The sequence below is a fragment of the Alligator sinensis genome, unplaced genomic scaffold, assembly GCF_000455745.1.
Source record: "Alligator sinensis unplaced genomic scaffold, ASM45574v1 scaffold532_1, whole genome shotgun sequence".
Lineage (NCBI taxonomy): Eukaryota > Metazoa > Chordata > Crocodylia > Alligatoridae > Alligator > Alligator sinensis.
In genome coordinates, this window is record NW_005842451.1 from 759,681 (window position 1) to 765,363 (window position 5,683).

Genomic DNA, 5,683 nt, shown 5'->3' on the forward strand with positions numbered 1-5,683 from the left:
GAATGATAAATAAATGTTAAACAATGTGGGAGATGGTATGCAGTCCTGCTTCACTCCATTGTTGAGGTTGAACAAGTCAGACTCTTGTTTTCCATACATTACAGTTACCTTCATGCCATGGTGTAAGGATTTCATGCAGTTTAGCAGCATAGGTAAACAACCAAACTTCTTCTGAACAGTGTAAGGCTCTGACCAACTAACTGTGTCAACGGCTTTGGTTAAATCTATAGAAGTCATGTATAGTGTGATACACTTCTCTTTGCCCTTTTCCTTCTGTTGTCTTACAGAGAAGACCATATCTATGGTGGATCTTTCCACATGGAAGCCACACTGGCTCTCAGGATAAATTTTTCACCTAATGTTTAAAGTCTAGGTAAAAAAATACAGCTTAAGATTATCCCCACAATGTTGAGATGAGAGATACCTGTGATTATTGTGCTCACTTCCAGCGAGGGCAGAACTTCAAACACAGGCAATTCATCTAGTACACATTGGTTTACTACAGACTCCCTTGAGCATATCGTTCCATAGTGCTCAATCCACCTCTCCACTTGCTTCCCCTTATGATATAACCATCCCGGTCTTTCAATGGCGCTCTCCTGTACTTTGTCAACCCAATGGCCCTTCTAATGGTCTCATACAACCATCTGCTGCCATCTGTGTCAGCTACCTGTTGGATGCTGTTACAGAGATCCAGCCCGGATTCTTGAGTACACCTTCTGGAGGCTGTTTGAACAGCCTTATGAGCTTCTTTTAGGTTGTTGAGCAAGTCAGTAGGAGGAGGCAATTAGGACTTGTAGCAGAAATGATAACCTTTATTAGACCAACCAGATTTTTGCAAAAAAAAAATCATCTGGTTGCAAGCTTTTGGGCACAAAAACCCTTCATCAGAGGCTGGAGAAAAGATTGTAAAAGTTCTCCTGGGTAGAAATGAAAATTCATATTTCATAGGATTTCACAGAGTCAATAGATGGAAAACTCCTCCGGGTAATCAGTTCATAGCTAGTATGGAGCCTCTCACCTCCTGTGAGGATCTGTGATGATGCAAGGTAATTAGGGCAGTTCTTTTTTTCTTGATGAGTGGCAGCATGTTTTAATATGTAAACACGTCTTTAAAATGCTTCAAGGTTTTCTTTTCCCCCCAGTTAGAACCCATTCTGTTGCGCAAATTATCCAATAATTGTCATATATGCCTGCTTCTTTTTTCTCAGGACCACAGACACCATCCTTAAGGGTAATAGGACCCCTTTGGCAGCCATTTTATACAGGTCTAGAATTTAGATACACATCTTGCTATGAAGAGTCAGCGATATAGAATCCTGTTCACCATAATATAACTTGCATCACAGTTATCTACAATAGGGAACCAAACGTATTCAGGAGTTAGTACATGTTTATCCTTTAGTATGGCTCAGAACTTGTGATAGAGATTATATCTTTTATTAGACCAACTCAGTTTTTATATCGCCTCTACCATGAGTTCTGATTTATTTTGCCTCTAGACCAATATGGCTACAACCTGCATACCCTTAGTATGACTGGAATCGTGGGCACCTGTACATTCATTTTCAAGTGAAATTTACCATTTCAGTCTGGGAAAAGCAGAAAATGAAAGAGGGGAGGGGGCAAGGTATACAGCCCCACACCAGATTGGTGCTCACTCTCAAAATGGCAAAAGCAGCTTGTTCTCATGCAGAGCCCTACGAGAAGACTTGTTCACGATACGTCACCTTGACTGTTAAAAGATTTACATGTCCTGCTTCTGACCTAATAAAGAGAAGCATGAGTGTGAAGCACAGGTATATTTAAATTGGAGAAAAGGAGACACTGTTGGAGAGAGGTGGTTGTATGATAGCAATCTTCAAATATTTGAAAAGCCGCCTATAAGAGGAGGAGGAGGAGGAACTGCTGTCCTTTGCAACAGAAGCAAAGGGAGGTCTAAACAACAACAAAGTTGTTATAGATTCAAAAAAACTCCTGACATGCAGTCATTATTGGCAGTCCCTTGATATAAGGATGACAGTTTTCTAGTAAATAGGGAAGTCATTGGTGAGTCTGCAGATGACTGAGGTGGCCCATTCAAGATTTGCATGCTTGACTGCAGACACGGCAAATAATTCTGGGAGAAAGGAGTAGCTCCTGGTGATGTTGGGTCACAGTTCCCTTAGTCTTTCTCATCTATCTGCCTCCATAGTGAGGCAATTTTGCTCAAAATCAATGGCTTGTCATACTTCATGGCACCATAAGTGACAATTCAGTGCTTGAGTCACCCATGTATTGATATTGATATCACATTTCTTCAGATTGGCCTTCAAGGTATCCTTGAATCTCTTCTTTTTCCCCACCTCTAGAGTGGTGACCATTGGTGAGCTGGGAGTATGTGGCCTGTTTGGGAGCTGGTGGTTGTCAGGCATCTTTAGGACATGTCCTGTCCAACAGAGCGAGTACCCTATAAATGTGACTTCAATGCCGGTAGCATTTGCTTGATCCACTGCACTGGTACTCATTCTTCTCTCCTTTCAGCTGGTACAGAGGATTTTTTGAAGACATCACTCATAGTAACAGTCCAAAGCTTTCAGGTGTTACCAATGTGTCATCTGAGTTTCACACCCATATAGCAGAGGTGGGATGACAATAGCCTAATAGACAAGAAGTTTGGTTTGGGTCCTGATGTCATAATCACAGAATACATGATTTTAGAAACATCCCATGGCAGCGCTGGCAGATTTTATCCAGTGTTGAATATTATTGCCTATGTTTATTTTTTGGGAAGGATGGCTGCCCAGGCAGGGGAAAATGGTCAACATTTTCCAAGGATTTTCCTCTAATGGGAATATATAGAAGGAGCAGCTAGCTGGTTTATGGTGGGTTGGTAAACAACCTTGGTTTTTATGAATTTGACAGTGAGTCTAAGCATTTCATACGCTTCACAGAAGCAGTCAAGAATGCCAGTGAGTTATTCAGTTGACTGGGCACACACAACACAATCATCAGTGCATTGAGGATCAGTAATGCAGGTGTTGGTTATCTTGGATTTGGAACATAACTAGTTGATGCTTAAGAGATTCCTGTCCATGCAATACTGGATGCTGACCCTAGATGGAAGTCTATCAGCAGTGAGATGTGGATTAGCTGTACTGTTCCACCTACCCTGGGAAATCTTCAAAAGGAGACTGGACAGTCACCTCACTGGAGTCACTTGACCCCGGTTGTCTTTTTCTGCCTAGTGCAGGGGGAATTGACCCAATGATCTACAAGGTCCCTTCCATCCCCTAGTAATCTATAATCTATGAATGGAAAAGAGTATTGGTGCAATCACACCCTTGTTGACTCCCTTTCTAATAGTGATGGGGTCTGTTTCTGAGCCACTGCTTAGGACAGTTGCTGTCATGTTGACATGAAAAAGTCTGATAATGGTAACAAATTTTGCCATTGTGATGTATTGTAAAGTATTTTTCTTCATCTGCCTGCTTGCTGTTGAGGACTGTTTTTTTGTAAATTTTTGGAACACTATCAGTTTAGGAATCTCACTCTGAACCTTGCTGCCATATATGACCCTACCAGGAGTATAAAACTCCAGGCAGCATTGTTCTCAAAGTCACTGGTAGCACACAAGCCTCTCTACCATGTCAAGGTTGCACTCCTTGGGCACATCCAGATGAGCGTGCATGTGCCTTTTGAGACACCTCAGTGCAGCCTAAGACACTGAAAGAGGCATGCTAGGAACAAAAAAAGTTCCCTGAGCAGCCAAAGCATTTCTATGGCTGCCTCATACCCTGCTGCTTCAGCATACTCTCAGTCTGCTGGGGCAAATAGAAGTGGGGAAAGGCTTCAGTGGTGAATTGGACCTGGGCACTGTCCTAGACAAGGTTCCCTCTAAGCTGTACGCATGCGCGGCTGCACACAATCAAAAATGTTGCCGTGCAGTAACTTTTTAATGCCGTGCACTGGAGCTAGCGTGGGACACTTATTGCTCGGGGGCTGCTCTTCTCCACTTTGCTCTTCACTGGCATTCCCATGGAGAGGGAAAGCACAGCCCTGGCCGGAGCAGCCCGTGAGGCAATCATTGCCCCTGCCCCTTCCTCCTCCATGCCTGCAGCATGGAACAGGCAGTGGCTTCTCCCCAAGGCAGGGGTGGGGACCAAGCACATGGCACCACACTTTCAAAGGCTGCAGTGAAGTACAGAGGTGGGGAGCAGGCAGGATGCAGCCTGCATGTGGGTCCAAGATACATGACAGGGAGGTACACACACTTCGTAACAAAGGTGTTATGGGCACCTATACATGAGCCGGGAGGCTGCTCCAACACACTAATTACAAAGTAAGTCAGCTCTTTGGTGACTGAAGACAGAGAACTAGCTTGCCCATATTAAAGTATTAATTAAGTCTTAATCCTGGCCACATCAACATGATTACAAGGTAGTATGTGGGTATTACAGCTAGTTTCTTCTATTATTTACAACAATGCAAATTAAAAGCAGAATTGGACCTTTAAAGAAAAACATCTAACAAGATAATAGAAATAGACTGAGACGAATATTAAAGAATAAGCTCACCACAATCCATCCACAAACCCTGTACCCCCAAACCACACACACAAACTCCACACCACCCTAAGCCCCCACACAAGCCCCATACTGCCCCCACAAACCCTATACCCACCCACAAACTCTCTCCAACATCCCCCATGAACTACACACCCACCTCCCACACCCTTTCCCCCCCAAACCCCACATCCCCCCCCACATCTCACACCCTTCTGTGCCTAGGTGCCAGATGGGACAGGACCTGCTGGCAGGAGCCATGGCTGCAAAGGCAACTGCCACACTGCAGCCCTGTCCCATGCCCACACTGGTGCTGGGACATAGATCCCCAGCCTGTGTGGGCTCCTGGACCCAGGAACCACTTGGGGGATGTGATGGGCTGTGGGAGGAGTGGAGGTGGCAGCAGGGGTGTGTGTGTGGGAGAGAGAGAGATGGTGGTCAGGGGTGGGGGATTGCTTCAGGTAGGAGAGGCCACCAGAGGTGGGCTTAGAGCCCCCTTGACTCCCTAAAGCTGCATGTGCGGGGGGAGGGGGGGGTGATGTGGAAGGGAAGGTGCTGGCCCCAGCCTCTAGCTCTCCCTGGCTGAAGATCCAGGAGGAGCCAGGAAGGGTCAGTTTGCCCCGAGGGGCACAATTTGCCCCACACCAAAGTGCATATTCAGGCATGTGTGATGAAGCACATATTTGTGCCGCTGCTATTTGAGCTGCTGCAAGCGCACATGCCTGCATGTGTGGACGTGCCCCTTGGAAGCTAAGAACAGTAAGACAATGGGTCAGGCTATCTAGAGCAGTTGTGGAAACTCTTCCATTGGAGCTTTTCAAGAAGCTGGAGAAGTGCTTATCCGGGGTGCCTTACAAATAGCATATCCAGCATTAATGCAGGGGGTTGAACTAGAGGGTCTTTCCAACACTATGATTTGGTCATTTATGGAGCTTTCATGCTGCCAGCCACAGAGCAATCATGCTTATGGTTTATAGCCCAGAGACAATCCCAGCTAGATAAGAAGGCCAAAATATCCATTATTCATTGGAGAAAATTCTCTCTCCTTCCTGTCACACATGAGCAAGAACATCATAGTTAAGCATCATCATCTTAGAACATCATCTTAGTCCGAATGACTGGTGCTCTTCCCTCTTCAG